We start from the raw sequence: 21,469 nt of genomic DNA on the forward strand, positions 1-21,469 counted from the left end.
CTATTGACATCTCAAATGACATTACTAATGACATCACTAAAGACATCATCCAGTGAGTGTAATTATTCTGTAGAGTTTATGATTGTTAAACATGTATACTAAGGTGCTACAAAAGTTAAATTCGTATACTAGATCTACTACTAATGAGAGACACTACTTCTAATATATATTATGTGATTTGCTGTGTGACTGTATGTATCCTTGTGCATATGGATGTGTGAGTGGCTGTATGAGGGAGTGAGTGGTAGTGTGAGCATGAGTTGTTCTATGGGTGAGTAAGTGGGTGTGTAGTGACGTTATGGGTGAGTGAATGGGTGTCTGAATGGCTGTATGAGTAAGAGATTGGTTGTGTAAGTGACTGTATGGGTGAGTGAGTGACTGAGTGGGTGTTTGCTTAAGTGAGTTAGTGTGTGAGTGGCTGTATTAGAGACTTAGGGGTCTATTATGATGGCAGGCAGACAAAGTCCGCCCGTCACCATAATGCAATGCGGGACCATCCGCCAGGGGTGCGGTGGTCCCGCACCTGCAATTAGGATGCCACCGTGGCAGTGGCATCCTCCATTCCCAACATTGTGGCAGGCGGAGCTCACAGCACCACCCACCACAATGCTGGGAATGCAAATTGTGCAGTGGCATGCACAAGGTGACAGGCACCGTGCGGTGCCTGCCACCTTGCCCTTGCCAGTTTAGGGGGGTACCACAGGTACACCCCACGTGTACCCCAACACTTAGGGGGCCCACAACGGGCCCACGCAGGCAGAAACTGCATGCCTTTCCATGGCAGCAACGGAACCATGGAAAGGCTCATCTCCACCCTCATCATAATATGGATGGCGGTGTCTTGCAGACACCGCCACCATATTATGCAAGTTTTCTGCCCGGTCGACTCGGCGATGGGCAGAAGAGCAGCGGAGACCCCCCAGCCATCCTAATATGGTGGGGGGGTCATTGTGGCATGGATGTCGGGCGGATCGCCCCAGCCGGGCAGGCGGGAGCGATGCGCCGGCCATCCTAATAGGCCCCTAAGTGCCTATGTGAATGCCGATATGGGTGAGTAAGTGGATGTGTGAGTGCTTGTATGGATGTGTGAATGGGTATGTAAGTGGTTGTGTGGATTTATAAGTGAGTGTGTGAGGGCTTGTATGGGTGAATGAGTGGGTGTGTGAGTGACTCTATAGGTGAATAAGTGGGTGTGTGAGTAGCTGTATGGATGAGTGTGTAGTTATGTGAGTTTTCTGCCCGGTCGACTCGTCGATGGGCAGAAGTGCAGCGGAGACCCCCCAGCCATCCTAATATGGTGGGGGGTCATTGTGGCATGGATGTCGGGTGGATCGCCCCAGCCAGGCAGGCGGGAGCGATGCGCCGGCCATCCTAATAGGCCCCTAAGTGCCTATGTGAATGCAGATATGGGTGAGTAAGTGGATGTGTGAGTGCTTGTATGGATGTGTGAATGGGTATGTAAGTGGTTGTGTGGATTTATAAGTGAGTGTGTGAGGGCTTGTATGGGTGAATGAGTGGGTGTGTGAGTGACTCTATAGGTGAATAAGTGGGTGTGTGAGTAGCTGTATGGATGAGTGTGTAGTTATGTGACTGGCTGTATGGGTGAGTGACTGGTTGTATGAGTGGCTGTATGGGTGAGTGAATTGTTGTGTGAGTGGCTTTATGAGTGAGTGGGTATGTGAGTGACTCAATGGAAGAATGAGTGAGTATGTGAGTACTGGTATTGGTGTGTTAATTGGTATGTGAGTGGTTGTGCGGGTGTGTGAGTGGGCACACAAGAGGTTACACAGGGGTGAGTGGGTGTGTGAGTAGGTCATGGATGATGTCATCAGTGATGTCATTTCAGATGTCATCAGTGATGTCACTGGCCAAGTAAATTGCTTATATTTCTCAAATTTTACTTACCAACTGTAAAGTCCCTGTATCCTTTGCTTTTTTAAGTGAAGTTCTATGATTTTTTAAATAGAAGTCACATTTGGAGAAAGGGGGTGGGGTCTGCGATCAGCTAACATGAATTGTGCTCTGTGGGACTTACTGGAGGTACTAGGAGAGCTTCTCAGCTCCCAGGAACCATCAGCATCCAAGAGGACTTCATCCCCCAAAACAGTAGCCACCAGAAGGTGCATTTGCAGAGTGATGGCGAAAGGGGGGCATAACCTCTGAGGACCTCTCAGCAATCACGCTCTGTGGGACTTAGTGGAGGTGTCAGGTGGGCTTGTTGGCCCCCAAGGACCCTCAGCATCCAAGGGGACTTCATCCCCCAACCAGCAGTGTGCCAGGAGGTGCAATTGCAGAGTGGTGGAGAAACAGGGTCTAGACCTCTGAAGTCTGCTAAACAATTGTGCTGTGTGGGACTTCCTGGAGGTAACGGGAGGGCTTTTTGGCCCTCAAGGACCCTCACAACCAAGGGGACTTCATCCACCAACCAGCAGTGTGCGAGGGGGCGCGGTTGCAGAGTGGTGGAGAAAGGGGTGCGTGGCCTTGGAAGACCTCTCAGCAATCCCACTTTGTGGGACTTACTGGAGGTAACAGGAGGGCTTGTTGGCCCTGGGGACCCTCTGCATCCAAGGGGACTTCACCCTCAATCAACAGTGGGTCAGTAGGTGCATTTGCAGAGTGGTGGAGAAAGGGGGTTAGGTTTCGATGACTTGCCAGGCCGTCCATTAAAAAAAAAAAAATATATATATATATATATTTGGAAGGGGGGAGTGTGCCCCCCCTCCATGGGCAAATCTGGACCTCAGGGACCCTATTCACTGGGGCCTGGCCTTTCTTGAATGTGGAAGGGGGCGGTGTGGCCCCCCTCCTGGGCTGATTTTAGCCCCGGGGACCCCATTCCCCTGGGTCCAGCCACTAGTGCGTGCCCTGGTCCTACCCAGGGCACTCACTCACCATTAATGGGGACTGCAGGGAAGCCTGAAGGCCCTTGCGGTCCCTTCCGGCTCCCCTCCTCCTTTGAGAGCTGCCATTGGTTTGACAGAGAGAGAGCTACTGAACAAGCAGCTCCCTCTCTGTAAAAGCAATTTTGCTCCACTTTAGCAACCAGTAGAGCAAAGTTTGCTATGACTTGGGGGGAGCAATAAAGCTCCTGCAAAGCCATAGCAAACAGCTATTTCCTGGGGGTGGTAATTCTGGGACATAGCCCCGGGGAGGTGGTGGTCCCTGGGGCTGTGGGGGTGCTCCATAGGCCCCTCAAATTGATTTCATTTTAGCCCCGGGGAGGTGGCAGTCCCTGGGGCTGCAATGGCCCCATGGCCCCCCACATTTATGTCATATTTAGCACTGGGGAGGTGGTGGTCCCCAGGGCTGCAGGGGGGCCATATGGGCCTCCAGCATTAATACAACACTTGCCCTTGGGAGGTGGTGGTCCCCAGGGCACAGGGGTTGCCAGGAGGCAACATGCAAATCCCATATACATTATTAAGAATGCCCTGTGGCGGTCGAAGCCCCTGGGACTGTGATGGGGGCTGCACTGCCCCCCACATTAATATGACATTTGCACTGGGGAGGTTGTAGTCCCCAGGTCAAGGGGGTTGCTAGCAGGCAACCTCTGCATACATTATTAAGACTGCCCCGGGGAGGTGGTGGTCCAATGGGCTATAGGGCTACTAGGAGGGATGCCCCTTGCGCCCCCTCATACATATATTGGACATGCCCCTTGTACCTGGCCTATTTGAGGGCTGTTTAGAGACTAAGCACAGGTGTCCATGCTTTGGCTTTTTCCAATATTCTGCGGGAATTACAGATCCAACAAGACTCCCGCTCTTTTTTTTGTTAAATGCTTTTTGGGCCCTGAGGGGTCATGGTGTTTCTACCCTGCCCTTTTATCTTGTTGTTATTTTTTTTCTGTGACTCGGTTCAATGAATCATAAGATGGCTGACAACACTTCCTGGTTTGAAATGTTAGCAGCCAATCAGATCTCAGCCCAAGTGTATATATAACTGGAGATTTCATTAACTTACTCCACAACTACTAAACAGGTTTACACCAAATCACAAAAAGGTCGCTTCTGGACCAACAACTACCTTTCTACCAAATTTAGTGTAATTCCGTTCAGCAATTCGGACTTTAGTCCTGTCAAAAATTCCTATGTAAATTAACATGGGAAATGTGTTTTGGGACCCCACATTTTCTCGCCCCTGCTTGATGGATCACCACGAAAGTTTCAAGTCAGCAGCTGAAGTGAGTGGCAAACTAGTTTTCCAAATTTTGCGAGAATTCGTCAAACTCGCCAAAGTTATTGGCAAATGAAAAAATGTCCTCCCTATGAAAACAAAACACATTGACACCTCGTTCGGTGCCACTTCAAGATGCACAGACGTTAAAGAATGAATCCAATCCATCAAAAATTGCTACTTCTTAACTTGTTAGTTTCTCCATAATTTACTCCATATCTTTTTTTCTTCTTAATTATTCAATCCATTTTACTCATTCCAATCAAAACGTAGGAAGCGTTCTGGTTTCCACATGCCACATCTTTATTAAAAGTGACCCAATGCATTTCGGGATAAAATCCCTTCGTCAGGGGTATCTAGAATACAAAATTAATATTGAAAAACGTTGACAACATTTTGCCTTCTTAATACAATAACGCAAAGTTATCAATGTGTCTAACTGTGTCTTCATTGCAGAAACATATGCATGAATGTCCATCTAACTCCATCATAGCAATATGTAATCCTTCTGCTTCACATAACGACCATCACCCCGAGCTAAGTCCTTAAACCTTCCACCTACTTAACGTGATTCTTGATTCTCACATCTACTTTCACCCGTACTTTATAAAGCTTTACACAACAAAAAAACACTTACCGTGGCACATGCATCATAACGATTTTAAAATAAGCCAAGTTCGCTCTTAAGCCCTGTTCCTGAGCACATCTCAACAACGCGCCACAGCCCCGGTTAACTTGTAGGTTAAACTAAATCAACTACTGGAGACTGGTGCATTGTATGTCCCACGTCCCTGATTCTCCCCAGGTGAATAACCACGTGCGCACTAATCGGCAAGCCCGCCCCTCACTGAAAACCAACTTCTGATTTAACCCTTTGATCCAGTGTTGTTTGCAACTACAATTCCCAGACCCTCACGCCTCGGGTCTTATCTCACTCTTTCAGCCCAAATTAAAACTGGCATAGTCGTCAATAGATGATGCATACTGATAACTAGTATTGTTTAAAACATATCATAATAACAAATTCACTTTGATTGTTGTTAGTGAACACTTAATTAATGCAAAATGCTGATCTCGTTTTTGATGTCAATCCGCTTCCATTGTGGCTGAAAAAAACCCGCTCCTGCGTTTCAGAGTCTAATTGTTCAGTTTCATAGACGCTTCCTTTGTTCTCTTTATACTCATACCAATTTCCTCAAGGGTGCAACCTCACAGTCGGACAGTATCTAGTATAAACAACATTATGTAGTGAGATGCACACCGGCGTACTCAAGAATTTAGAACATGTACTCTTTCAAACTGTCTTTGGTGTGCAAGCATGATTCGCGCTCCGTCCAGTTGCGCGTAACAACATTAACAAAACACATTGACACCTCGTTCGGTGCCACTTCAAGATGCACAGCCGTTAAAGAATGAATCCAATCAATCAAAAATTGCTACTTCTTAACTTGTTAGTTTGTCCATAATTTACTCCATATCTTTTTTTCTTCTTAATTATTCAATCCATTTTACTCATTCCAATCAAAACGTAGGAAGCGTTCTGGTTTCCACATGCCACATCTTTATTAAAAGTGACCCAATGCATTTCGGGATAAAATCCCTTCGTCAGGGGTATCTAGAATACAAAATTAATATTGAAAAACGTTGACAACATTATGCCCTCTTAATACAATAACGCAAAGTTATCAATGTGTCTAACTGTGTCTTCATTGCAGAAACATATGCATGAATGTCCATCTAACTCCATCATAGCAATATGTAATCCTTCTGCTTCACATAACGACCATCACCCCGAGCTAAGTCCTTAAACCTTCCACCTACTTAACGTGATTCTTGATTCTCACATCTACTTTCACCCGTACTTTATAAAGCTTTACACAACAAAAAAGCGCTTACCGTGGCACATGCATCATAACGATTTTAAAATAAGCCAAGTTCGCACTTAAGCCCTGTTCCTGAGAACATCTCAACAACGCGCCACAGCCCCGGTTAACTTGTAGGTTAAACTAAATCAACTACTGGAGACTGGTGCATTGTATGTCCCACGTCCCTGATTCTCCCCAGGTGAATAACCACATGCACACTAATCGGCAAGCCCGCCCCTCACTGAAAACCAAATTCTGATTTAACCCTTTGATCCAGTGTTGTTTGCAACTACAATTCCCAGAACCTCACGCCTCGGGTCTTATCTCACTCTTCCAGCCCAAATTAAAACTGGCATAGTCGTCAATAGATGATGCATAATGATAACTAGTATTGTTTAAAACATATCAAAATAACAAATTCACTTTGATTGTTGTTAATGAACACTTAATTAATGCAAAATGCTGATCTCGTTTTTGATGTCAATTCGCTTCCATTGTGGCTGAAAAAAACCCGCTCCTGCGTTTCAGAGTCTTATTGTTCAGTTTCATAGACGCTTCCTTTGTTCTCTTTATTGCACCCTTGAGGAAATTGGTATGAGTATAAAGAGAACAAAGGAAGCGTCTATGAAACTGAACAATAAGACTCTGAAACGCAATCAACATTAACAAAACACATTGACACCTCGACATGGTCAGTGACATCACTCATGACATCAATGATGACATCTGAAATGACACATTGTGCATTGCGGTCGCGCAAGTTATAGTTACCTGATCTAACTATAACGTGGAATTTCATTTGTTTTTTACGAGTGAAATGTACAGCTAACTATAACTTGTGTGAAACCTATTGTTTTTTAAGTGAATTTGCAAGGTTTTTTAAATGCTAATTCCTAACTATAACGTGTGTGAAACCTATGGTTTTTTCAGTGAATTTGTACGGTTTTTTAAATGCTAAGTTATGTATTTATTTTTAATTTTTGCGTGCACGGTGCGCGAACGCTGTGGGCACTCGGTGCGCTTCGCCCACCGAGCGCCCACGTTGCGCATTTCGTACCGTGCACGCCTCACAATTTTTTACAAAATATCAGTTGTTTTTTTCTCCCTTGGGGGTCCTTAGATTTATATATTAAATGTGATTGTTAATTCTTTTTTTTTTTTTTTTTTTTTTTTACCGTACGCGTACGGTAAGCTTACCGTACGCGCACTCCGCGATTTTTTTTTAAAATTATTAAATTTATTTTTCATACTTTTTGGTCCTTCGTGAACCCCTTGACGAACGCTAGGGGGTCTGCAACTCTCTTCGTTGCCCCCTTTTCATGTTATCAACCTTTGTTTTTCAGTGCGAGAGACAGAAAATGGCGGCCGATACTTTCTGATTTCGACCGATTCGAATGTTTACAGTCATGTAACCACCAATCAGAATTGAGCTCGCGCACGGCACCGTACGCGTACGGTAAGCTTACCGTAAGCGCACTGAGCGTGCTTACAGATATATATATTGATTTAAATGCTATTATCTCAGGACCTACTGAACAGATTTACACCAGACCTGCAAAAGGCACATCCCTGACCTGAGGACTACCTCTCTGCCCAATTTCAAGTAATTCTGTTCAGCCGTTCGGGCTGTAGCTCAGACTAAAGGTCCTATGGGAAAATGCATTGGGAAAACGCGTTTTGGGACCCCCCTTTTTTCTCAGCCCCCGCTTGACGAATCCCCCCGAGACTTTCAGGGTAGGAGCGGAGCGTAGCGCCCCATTAGTTTTGAAAAATTCGCGAGGATTCGTCAACCGGCACCAAAGTTATTCCAAATAGAATGTTGTGGATTTCCTATGGAAACACGGTCCTAACTATAACTATCTACTGGCGACCGCCAGTAGATAATATATATATATATATATATATATATATATATATATATATATATATATATATATATATATTCACTGAAAAAACCATGGGTTAAACACACGTTATAGTTAGGAATTAGCATTTAAAAAACCTTGCAAATTCACTGAAAAAACCATGGGTTTCACACACGTTATAGTTAGGAATTAGCATTTAAAAAACCTTAGAAATTCAATGAAAAACCAAAGGTTTCACACATGTTATAGTTAGCTGGACATTTCACTCGTAAAAAACCAATGAAATTCCCCCGTTATAGTTAGTTCAGCTAACTATAACTCGCGCGCCCGCAATGTACTACTGATGACGTCACATATTACATCACTCATGACATGGTCAGTGACATCACTCATGACATCACTGATGACATCTCAAATGACATCACTGATGACATCATCCAGTGAATGTGTGTTTTTCTGAAAATTAAATATGTTTTATATATGTATATCTCAAGGTCGATGGAAGAATCAATGGGTATATAAGTGTCTAAGTGGATGATTTGTTTTTGAAAAATTGATTGTATTACTGACTTATTAAGTGTATCTTATTGAATACATGGCTTACTGAGTAATGTTTAAATATGTAAATATCTGTATCAGTCTCTCACTTTGTGTATAAGTGGCTGCATGGGTTGGTGAGTAGCTACATGAGTGTCTATAGAGGTTATTAGTTGGTTTTTTGAGTATCACTATGAGTGTCTGAGTGTCTGTATGGTTCGGTGGGGGGTATTATGTAGTGCATAGGTGCATGAATGAGTGACTCACTCTTTGTATGTGTTGAAGACAGCATGTGTGCAGGACTGTATGGGTGGATGACTGTATGCATGGATGTGTTAGTGAGTGAATGACTGTCTCAATAGTGTCTTTATGAGTAACTACATATGTTTTAAACTAGTATATGTGACTATTGGTGTATATAAGTGAGTATATGTGAGAGTGAGAGATTGAAAGAGTTCCTGTATGAATAAGTATGTGTTTCTAGAAGTGATTGTTAAAAAGACTAAGTATGTGTAAGTTTCTGTTAAAGTAAGTGTGCTGGTGTGTGTATAACTGTATATGCAAGTAAATTGATGTTTGTTTCTTTATTAGCATGAGTGACTATGTGTGTGAGTAACTCTATGGATGAGTGGAATTGTGTTACAGGATGTTTAGGTGTATGAGTACATATGATGTGTGAGTACATGTATGAGTGACTGTATAGGATTGTTGGTGGATGAGTGGATGTTTATGTGGATCTTAGAAATACTGAATAGGTTGTTGTTACTGTTATTGGTATGTCCATTGTTTTGATAATTTTAGTATCTATTTTTGAATGTTTGTATCAAAGGTTATATTAGGGTGAGAGGAGGTCTACCACTCTGTCACAAGGATGATGTCATCAGTGATGTCATTTGAGATGTCATCAGTGATGTCATGAGTGATGTCACTGACCATGTCATGAGTGATGTAATATGTGACGTCATCAGTAGTACATTGCGGGCGCGCGAGTTATAGTTAGCTGAACTAACTATAACGGGGGAATTTCATTGGTTTTTTACGAGTGAAATGTCCAGCTAACTATAACATGTGTGAAACCTTTGGTTTTTTCATTGAATTTCTAAGGTTTTTTAAATGCTAATTCCTAACTATAACGTGTGTGAAACCCATGGTTTTTTCAGTGAATTTGCAAGGTTTTTTAAATGCTAATTACTAACTATAACGTGTGTTTAACCCATGGTTTTTTCAGTGAATTTGCAAGGTTTTTTAAATGCTAATTTTTTTTCTTTCTTTTTTTTTTTTTTACATATTTTTATTTTAATTTTCTATCCTTTTTTAAAGACTATGGTTAAATTTTTAAAATTCTATAATATGTTTTTTTTAATATATTTTATAAAATAAACATGTAAAATTTATTAGCAATACATTTTTTTTTTTTTTTTTTTTTGGTACGCGTACCGTAAGCTTACGGTAAGCGTACGGTTTACGCAACGTCTGTAATTTTTCTAAGCTGTTTGCGTATAGTTACGCAATTTGCGTAGCCGCGCGTACTCCGCGTGGGACGCGTACGCGTGTACGCTACACACGCACGTTACGCGGAAGTGTCGGGTAGTGACTGTTATGCGCATGCGCACAAGCGCGTGTCTTTTTTACGCGCATGCGTACTTTTGCCGTAAGCGCACCGTAAGCGTACCATAAGCGTACGGTAGGTCATGTGATCATGAAACACAACTTTTGATTGGATGAAACTACTTTCAGTTCTAGAACTCTCCTACACCACACCCATTCCCCTCATTTCTGCTTGTGATCCCTTAGGAGAAGGAGCTGGGTTGTCTTTGTGATACGATGGCAGAACAGCAGAGCCCTTCTGAGAGTGAGGCTAGCACTAGCAGCACTACCTTGAGGCAGAGAGCGAGGAAACAAAAGACCTCTTATGTATGGGATTATTTTACTTTTCCTGAAGGCCAGCTAAAGGTAAATGCACCCTTAGTGACTTGCAAGCTGTGTCAGCGTGTACTTTTAAGAGGTAATCCTGACAGGAAGTATTCCTTTGGGAATCATACCATGATGAGGCACCTCAAGGATGTACACAAAAGGACACATGCTCGACTTTTTGGAGGTAACCCTTCATTAAGTCAACCAAGCACATCCACAGCAGCTCAGCCTGGACCATCATCTGCAGGGCTGAGTCCTTCTTCTGCAGGTCAGGTGAGCCCTTCATCTGTGGGGGGAGCATCTCCTTTTGCTGACCCTCAGGAAATTAACCCTCGATTTCTGAGGGTTGATATTCGATGCGCCTCTTGTCATGATCTAATTTGTCATAGGGAGACCAGTGTTTCCCTAGTGAACAACAAAATAGATCAGCACACTTGTCGCAGAGACTAATTTTCCCAATCTTTCTTTCCTCTGTCCCTGCATGAACACAACGGCTCTTTTAAGAGCCAACCTTATCTTTCATCTTTTTTTTATATATGTTTTTAAAAACTTTTTTTTTTTTTTTTTTACCGTACCCGTACGGTGCGCGTAATTTTTTTTTTTTTTTTTAAAAACACTAAAAATCAATTATCACATTACAAGGTCCTTGAGAGACTACAATTATTATTATTGACTTACCATACCCACTCAAAAAAATATTTATTCATTTGTTTTTAAAAAAAAATGCTTTAAAAATGGTTCTAGTTTTCGAAAATTTTCTATATCAATCTGAAAAAAAAGAAAAAAGTATTAATATTTTTAAAACATTTTATAATACAGTACACATATTTACATATTTATCAAAAAATATTTTTGCCTTATTTTTGCTGTTTTCAGAATATATTGCATTTCACTATAAATTGTGAAAGCAATTGCATTCATCATTTTACAGTGGGCAAAAAAAAAATACCAATCTCAAAGATTGTATTAAAAAAGCCCAGAATCTCTTTTTACTTAAACTTAACATTATAGAAATGCATAATATTCTAAAAAAATATCATCTAATACCAATACTTATTTCTTTAAAATACCGTCTGATATGTTTGTTTCAGAAGTATAATCACAATATTATATCTCAAATAACTCCACATTACATCTGGTTCCATTTCCTTTAGGCCAAATAGTAATTTTAAAATTCTTTTTTGATTAAATTTCCAATGGTAATCCAATAAAATTCTAAAGTTTTATTTGTACAGATCTCACCGATTCTCTGTAACATACTGGTTCCCGAAAGATTTATTAATAATATATTAAGTCCACAATAGAATTGGTTACCTTTCCACATGGCCAAATAGTAATTCAAAAAATCTTTTTTGAATAAATTTCCAATGGCACTCCAATAACATTCCAAAATTTAAATTGTGCAGATGTTACCGATTTTCTCTAAATTTTTGGTTTTCGAAAGTTTCATTAAAAATTAAAAAAGTCCACATTACAATTGGTTATCTTTCCATTAGGCCAAATGATAATTTAAAAAATCTTTATTTTTGAAAATTCCAATGGTAATCCAATCAAATGGTAAAATTGTTTTGTCCAGATCTTGCCAAGTCTCTCTAAAATTTAGGTTTCAGGAAGATTAGATAGGAATTTGCTAAATCAAAAGGCAAACGTTGCTTAAAAACCAATTGGGAATCATTACACAGTGTCCAGCCTTTTTCACATTGAAGATAAACTGTGTAATGTCCAGAAGTAACAGTAGGTCCTTCATGGAAAATTATTGCAACAGTTACAAAAGTTTTTCCTGAAATTGATAATTGCTGTCCTGTAAACTTCTTTATTAAAGTATCCAATTTTGAACCATCAGCTCTACATCGTTGCATCATTAAAATTACATACTGTCCGTATTCCTTTAAAATTAATGTTGAAAACATGTCAGATTGACACTCACCGCATTGCATGCTATGATTAGCATCTTTAACTAATTTAGCAAAAGGGACTGTTTTAGTCTCTGGCAATGTCAAAAAAATAAACCTTTCATTATCAACATTAGAGCCACATATATTATAACAGTTTTCACAACTATGTTCCCATTTATAAGAGAGACCAAATAAATTATCAATTGCAACTTCTTCTTCTTCCAGTACCTGAAGAAAAAACATCAAAAATTCGTGTGCATCTTGCTGTTCATTTTGAGAAAACTGTGTTCGTCCTGAACATACATCTAAAAGTTTTCTAATTTCAGTAGCACTTTCTATTTGAGTTTTATCATTACTCAGCTTTTGAAAAAGGAGACTCAGCTCTGAACAGAATCTTTTTCCCTGATTTACTATTATCTGCTCTTGCAAACTTTCCAGATAAAATGCAACATTCAGCACTACATTTGCGTAGCAGTTGACACCAGAGCTATTTTCAAAATGACATCCTACAACCTGTTCTTCTTTTTCCTTACTCTTTTTGCTTGCAATTACATCACTCCTCTTTTTTTTCCTCCTCTGTACATCTTCATCACAGATATTCTCATTTCTCCTTTTACGAGAAACTACACGTTTCTCCAACACAGGATACTGACCTAAATGAGGAGCATAGCTTCTTCTTAATCTATTATACTCCTTTACACAATTTGTATCAGCACTAACTTTTGAGTCATCAAAGTCTATCATGAATAAACCTGATAATGTTTTCACTCGTGACAAAGCAACATATGCCATACCTTCTTTGAACACAGTTGAACCAATGTTCACAAATGCACAATCTACAGTCAATCCTTGAGACTTGTGAATAGTTACAGCATATGCTAGCGAAAACGGAAACTGCTTCCTACATACATATAAGTCTTTCACAAGCATGAAACGAACTGAACAACGACAAATGTCTTTAACTTCTTCTATCTGATCAAATTTTATTTTTAAACATTCAATTCCATCTTTTTTCTGATAATTAATAAAACCCACAACTCTTCCCATAGCTCCATTAACTAAACCTTTTTCAACATCCAAATTTCTCCTTAAAAATACTCTACAGTTCATGCAAACATATAGATTTTTTTCTAATCCAGCTGTTTTGGAAATGTTCTTCTCTAGTGAATCCAATTTATTTTTCAGTGTGCCTGTTACTGTGACAGTAATTCTTCCATCCTCAATTTTGTCCACTGCTTCTAATTTCCTGATCTCTTCCTTTTCCAATTTCAAAAGCTCCTCATTGAATATTGAGCATTCACGTAGAGTTGGCATTAAGCAGATGATACTTTTCTTTTCTGCAATGTTCTTGTATATCTTCTCTGCAACTATTTCTTCCTTTGGAAATAAATTATGTAGCAGCCGACTCTGTAATGCTTTTTTGCCAACTTCTGTGAGTAGTCCAATTCTGATATCTTTCAGAATACTTCCATATTCTTCATCGCTTGCTTGCCTCATATTAGTAGTAAGTTCCTTGTACTCAAAGAAGGACCAAATATTTGTATTTCCGATGCTTCCCAATGACTTCTTTGTGTCTTCATGTGTCACAGTATTAAACACTGGTTGTCCTTTAACTGGAGTAAGTTGCAAAAGATCTCCAAAAACTATGACGTGTTTTCCGCCAAATAACATGTCATAGTCTGTCTTCAGAATTTGCTGCATTCTTAAATGCACAAAGGCAAGCATTAAGTTTGAAACCATGCTCACCTCATCAATAATGAGAACTTGCATCTTCTTCAAGACTCTTGAAACTTCCAAGGATGCTTCTCCAGTTAGCTTGTTGTATTGTATTTTGTTCTCATGCTCCACTGGTAACATTAGCAAACGATGTAAAGTGATTCCTTTTATGTTATATGCTGCTAACCCAGTTGGAGCAGTAACCACACAAGACAAAGTAGAATCCGTTTTTTGCTGTAGGTAGCTTCTGATGACTTTAATTAGGAAACTTTTTCCAGTTCCAGCTTGTCCGCTTACATGCATCCTGATTGGATGAAATGATGTGCATGAGCACTCTTTTTTTTCATGTAGAAATCCGTGATCAATTTTGTTTCTGATCTCTTCATAAATTTGTCGCTGCTCTTCGTTCAGTTGTCTTTCCAAATTTTGTAAGTCTATAAATTCTTCTTGAGCTTGATTCATAGCCGTTTCCACTTCATTCATGGCTATTGATGCTTCATTTTCAACGATTGGTTGTCCTAGGGGATCTTGACTGAGTGTTTCTGAACTTTGGCTGTCCTGAGAACTGTCTCTAGCTATTTCTGCTGCAATTGTAGTTTCCTGTTCAATTTCTTCATTTAACATTTGCAGATAACTTGAGAATGTACTGCATTGTATGCTGTCTTTGCAAGCATTAAAAGAATCTTCATAGCTTTGAAATTCTCCCAGTAGTTCATCCTCTGTACGCCATGGTTTAAACAACTGTAAAAGAGCCAAGTAGTAAAATTCCTTCTTGTCAGTAGTGTCGCAACTCAGCTTCCTGTGATTTATCAAACTTCCTTTTGTTTGCTTCACCAAACATCCTTCCTCACCAATGACTTTATATTTTCCATTGTTGATGTCTTCTGCGGCTTTCCGTGAATAAATGTAGTTCTGCAGCACTTCATAGAGACACATGTTCTCCAGATGTTGACTTCTCTTGGGATAATATGTGTCCAACATGTTTGATTTCAAAATATCTGTACTTTCTGGGTCATTCTCGGCCAAATATTCAATTTCTCCAACAGATTTTAGTACCCGATTTCTCATTGCTGCAAGGCCTAAACTTGCCCAAATTATTCTTCTTGACTTCGAGTAGAGACTTGCAGAAGATAACCTATCTGAACATTCGTAGGATCCAATTTCTCGATGCGATAACATCTTCAAACTGAAACTGTACAGCTTCTTACTGACAGTCTTCTCGTGAGAAATCTCTTCCCACATTTCCTTCAATTCTGTTTTTTCTGATTTAGTAATGTAAGACGTTACATATCGAGCAACAGCAATGGAATTGTCAGCTACATACTGTATATCCATGTTAGCGTTCCACATGGATAAAATGACTGGGTTGTAGTCATTTATATTTTTTGATTCTTCTTTTCTTTTAAGGTTGTAGGTATTCTTAGGTGATTTTCTTGTGATAGAATGTCTCACAGCTGACATAAAACTGTTTACTCTTCCATTTGAAAGAACAGGTCTAGGAAATCCAAATCGACATTTAGTGTAGTATTTATCTTTGCTCTTGTATTTCCGTCGACAGTATTTTCCACACCGATGACTTTGGAAACGTAAAACTTGCTCTTTTAACTTTTTCTCTTCTGTGCTTTTTGGTATAGCACATGTTGCATATTCTTCAATGTAAGATAACACTGCTTCATCAGTATCTGTTCCAAACTTTGGGGCATCCTTGATCCACAACAGCATATGAATATGAGGAGCACCTCTTGCCTGGTACTCTTTTCTCCAAAAGAAATCTACTACTTCTCCAAGAGGTGGATTTTTTTTATTGCAGATGAAGGACATCATAGCCTCAAATCTATGATTGAAATATCTGCAAACATTAACCGGATCCAATGAGCACAGTTCTCCTGCTGTCTTGTATTCGATGTTTTTAATGTTTGAATTTGCCTCTCGTAGAAAATCCAGTAAATCATCCCAAGCGTACTCCGCACAGCTTAGGGTAACGAACCATGTTGGTGTTCCTAAATTCCGTAACATGCATTTTAATTCACCATGGCGTCGGTACCAATATTCATTTGTCCCACGCTGACAAGCCATCAGATTGATCAGTTGTGTTTCCAAATGATCATCTCGGTGCTGCACTTTCTCCATAAAATCCTTAGCAGACACATTTTGTAAATGTACTCCACTTTTTAAAATGTGATTTACTGCATAAGACAGTGCAGACAAGTCGCTTTCAAATAAAAGATGGAACAAATAAGGAATACTTTGTCGAAATCTGGGATCTTCAGCATATAGTCTTGTAGTCCGATACTCAGAAGCTGGAATCTGTTCCGGACGTTCATCGTATCGTCCTCCTTTTCCTTTAGGAAACAGCTGGGGAAAACATCGAGCTTCCAAGCTCTCCTCCCATACACTCACGGGACTTCCTTTTGCTTTCTTCATCTGAAAGAGATCAATATTGTCTCCCATAACTTCTTTTGAATGAAGAGGATGTATGCTAAAATGTTCATAAATTTCTTCTTCCTTTGACTTGTCCACTTTTTCAATTTGTCCAGTTGGTGTTTCTGTGTCTACTTGTAAATCTTCTTCTTCTTCTTCTTCTATATAAATTGATTCATACCATTTGTTATTCCTTTTCAAATACAAATTTGCTCTTTGTACTTTCCGTACATCTACCAGCTCCTGCCAAATCTTCTTATTCTTTGTAGGTACACCATTAACCAGAATAATTAATGGTTCAGTTTCCAAAGTATCCGCATCAATAGTTTCCATATTTTTTTTCAAATCCAAGGGCAAATACACCACTCTACCTTTTAAACCTCTCAGTAAATCAGAAGGAGGTAATTTACCAGTTTTGGGCTCCATACGTACTATGGTCTGGAACGGATGAACACATTGAATGAGTATAGACTCATATGTATTTAATTCAGAAAGTTCAGCAGGAATAGCATCCAATTCTAAATTATTATGTACTGCTCTGGTCGGCATTCTATTTTCCTCTAACTTGTTGTAACAGTATTTACAAATACGCTGTACTTCACCCAATTCAAAACAATTTTCAAGAAATATATATGTGGCAAAATCCTTCCACTTATAATTATCTTCATTTTCACTCTTTCTGTAGAGATCAACATACCTGGTTTGTTTTCTATAATGAGTTCTGCGGCAACAAATACAAGTAATATTTGGTCTTTCATTAGAGATTATTGCAAATTTTGTTATGTGATCCTTAAATGTCTTACTTACAGAGGGTTCTACATTCTCTTCCACTTCTTCCTCATTTACTGTGTCCTTCTCTGCACTGTTTTGTTCAGGACCAAAGTAACAAAACTGAATTTCATCAACAACCTTCTCTACATCTGATACCGTTCCACGGAACAGAGCCCTATTCAATTCATCTAACTTTATTGCTGGACTTTTAGCAAAATACAACCGTCTCACAAACTTTCTCATTTCAGTATGATGAACAGCCAACATCCTAAAATGATGGAAAACACTATTACACACTTTCCTAGATAGACAAGCCAGAGAATGACCCTGCAAACCAGTATTCTCTCTCACTCTGCATGGATCTAGACTTTGAAGCACCTTAATCTTCTGTTTTATACTTTTTTTACTAAATTCTCTTAGAAACTCACGAAATTTGTCAATAGATTCCTGATGCACAGTGCAAATACTACTACAATTCCAAGTGTACACTGGGGCTTTAGGACGTCTCCCCATAGCCTCATCTGCCATCACTTGTACGTCATCTCTTGGAACCATTATCTCCTTCTCCATTATGCAACCATTTTTTACTTCGTAAGCACGACCTCTGGTGTCAACTGCATGCAGCAAACTATTACTTTGAAAATAGCTCTCTTCATTAAAAAAAGGTTCACTACTTGAACTATGCATCCACTTTCCTAAAAACACTTTACAAAAGTTTGTTCTGTTCACTACTCTTTTCCTTTTGCTATGTGATTTCAGTACATTAACCATTTTGTCTAATGTACGCATCCTATTCAAAATTAAAATGAATAGTTTCCTTTTTAATTCTAATGCCTTTGCTGCAATGGCTTCAATTTCTTTTTTTATTTTATAAAACTTACTCTTTTGCTTATATTTCTTCACATCCTTTATCAAATTGGACATAACTCTTCTCTGAAACATTTTTCTACGTATCTCTTTAAACGCTGTTTTTCTATTTATGTAAATCTTTTCAGTTGCAGAAGGTATATTTGCATTAACTAAATTCTCAATGTTTTCCTGTCCTTTTCTTTTCAAAACATTCTTTCCAGTACAGACATTTTGTACATTTTTCATTCTTTTGAATATATTTTTTAGAAATTGTTTTTTCTGCTTACCAGAAGATTTTTTCTTTTTCCCAACATGAGCATCTTCTACTAACTTTGGTCCTCCAGTTGTCTTCAAATATAGGTTTTTTTTGTGAGTTTTTTGAACTCTGGATTTTGTAGGCATCTTAAATTTTGTTCACTGCTCTTCAGCAATACCTGAAAAAAACTAAAAAAAAATTCCTTTATTTTATTTAAATATATTACTACATTTCTTTTCACAATAGTCACAAAACGAAATTTCTTTGCCAATTTGAATGCACACTTACTGCTCTTTTTTTTTGGCAAGTGATAATCACTTTTACAGACTGACACATTATGAATCCACTTTTCAGATTTTTTTAAATGCACATGTCCAGACTGCTTTTTCAGACCACCACCATGTGTATCCTGGGTGACTGCCTACACTCCAGCAAGGGCAACCAGCCTTACTGATGCTGAATGTCTTTGCATTACAGACTGAAACCTCAAACCCCACTCGCTTGTAAATACTGTGCATGATTATACATGGAAAGGAGCTGGGTGTGTGCTAAGAGTCTGCTTCTGCACCAAAAAATCGCTCCCCCTTTTTCCTACTAATGCAACTGTGAAATCACCAGAGCAAAACGCAATAAATCTCTGCCTGTAATTCCTATTTGCACACAGAGTCATGTTTTCACATTAGTCACAAAACGAAATTTCTTTGCCAATTTGAATGCACACTTACTGCTCTTTTTTTTTGGCAAGTGATAATCACTTTTACAGACTGACACATTATGAATCCACTTTTCAGATTTTTTTAAATGCACATGTCCAAACTGCTTTTTCAGACCACCACCATGTGTATCCTGGGTGACTGCCTACACTCCAGCAAGGGCAACCAGCCTTACTGATGCTGAATGTCTTTGCATTACAGACTGAAACCTCAAAACCCACTCGCTTGTAAATACTGTGCATGATTATACATGGAAAGGAGCTGGGTGTGTGCTAAGAGTCTGCTTCTGCACCAAAAAATCGCTCCCCCTTTTTCCTACTAATGCAACTGTGAAATCACCAGAGCAAAACGCAATAAATCTCTGCCTGTAATTCCTATTTGCACACAGAGTCATGTTTTCACATTAGTCACAAAACGAAATTTCTTTGCCAATTTGAATGCACACTTACTGCTCTTTTTTTTTGGCAAGTGATAATCACTTTTACAGACTGACACATTATGAATCCACTTTTCAGATTTTTAAAAAAGCCCATGTCCAGACTGCTTTTTCAGACCACCACCATGTGTATCCTGGGTGACTGCCTACACTCCAGCAAGGGCAACCAGCCTTAGTGATGCTGAATGTCTTTGCATTACAGACTGAAACCTCAAAACCCACTCGCTTGTAAATACTGTGCATGATTATACATGGAAAGGAGCTGGGTGTGTGCTAAGAGTCTGCTTCTGCACCAAAAAATCGCTCCCCCTTTTTCCTACTAATGCAACTGTGAAATCACCAGAGCAAAACGCAATAAATCTCTGCCTGTAATTCCTATTTGCACACAGAGTCATGTTTTCACATTAGTCACAAAACGAAATTTCTTTGCCAATTTGAATGCACACTTACTGCTCTTTTTTTTTGGCAAGTGATAATCACTTTTACAGACTGACACATTATGAATCCACTTTTCAGATTTTTTTAAATGCACATGTCCAAACTGCTTTTTCAGACCACCACCATGTGTATCCTGGGTGACTGCCTACACTCCAGCAAGGGCAACCAGCCTTAGTGATGCTGAATGTCTTTGCATTACAGACTGAAACCTCAAAACCCACTCGCTTGTAAATACTGTGCATGATTATACATGGAAAGGAGCTGGGTGTGTGCTAAGAGTCTGCTTCTGCACCAAAAAATCGCTCCCCCTTTTTCCTACTAATGCAACTGTGAAATCACCAGAGCAAAATGCAATAAATCTCTGCCTGTAATTCCTATTTGCACACAGAGTCATGTTTTCACATTAGTCACAAAACGAAATTTCTTTGCCAATTTGAATGCACACTTACTGCTCTTTTTTTTGGCAAGTGATAATCACTTTTACAGACTGACACATTATGAATCCACTTTTCAGATTTTTTTAAATGCACATGTCCAAACTGCTTTTTCAGACCACCACCATGTGTATCCTGGGTGACTGCCTACACTCCAGCAAGGGCAACCAGCCTTAGTGATGCTGAATGTCTTTGCATTACAGACTGAAACCTCAAAACCCACTCGCTTGTAAATACTGTGCATGATTATACATGGAAAGGAGCTGGGTGTGTGCTAAGAGTCTGCTTCTGCACCAAAAAATCGCTCCCACTTTTTCCTACTAATGCAACTGTGAAATCACCAGAGCAAAACGCAATAAATCTCTGCCTGTAATTCCTATTTGCACACAGAGTCATGTTTTCACATTAGTCTCAAAACGAAATTTCTTTGCAAATTTGAATGCACACTTACTGCTCTTTTTTTTGGGCAAGTGATAATCACTTTTACAGACTGACACATTATGAATCCACTTTTCAGATTTTTTTAAAAGCCCATGTCCAGACTGCTTTTTCAGACCACCACCATGTGTATCCTGGGTGACTGCCTACACTCCAGCAAGGGCAACCAGCCTTAGTGATGCTGAATGTCTTTGCATTACAGACTGAAACCTCAAAACCCACTCGCTTGTAAATACTGTGCATGATTATACATGGAAAGGAGCTGGGTGTGTGCTAAGAGTCTGCTTCTGCACCAAAAAATCGCTCCCCCTTTTTCCTACTAATGCAAATATAAAATTACCAGAGTTGTACACAATAAATCTCTGCCTATATTTCCCAACATGTGTAACCTGGGTGACTGCCTACATTCCACCAAGGGCAACCAGCCTTAGTGATGCTGAATGTATTTGCATTACTGAGACCAACCTCAAACCCTTAAACTATTCATTTTTTATACCAATACACCTTAATTTATCGTGAAAACATAGTCCATATTATTTTACATGTTCCTCACATTTAAATTTCTCCCAAAACAGAAAATAATAAACGCAACTTCAACAAAAAGAATTACATTTCTATTTTTCATTTCTTAATTTACCATATACATCCCCTCTCAAACTCTAACCTCACCTTTTAAATTAGTTAGTTGTGAAAGAAATGTGGCACTCAAACAGCAGATTATCAGAGCCAGGATCTCTGTTCTCTA

The sequence above is a fragment of the Triturus cristatus genome, chromosome 10, assembly GCF_964204655.1.
Source record: "Triturus cristatus chromosome 10, aTriCri1.1, whole genome shotgun sequence".
In the NCBI taxonomy this organism is placed as follows: Eukaryota; Metazoa; Chordata; class Amphibia; order Caudata; family Salamandridae; genus Triturus; species Triturus cristatus.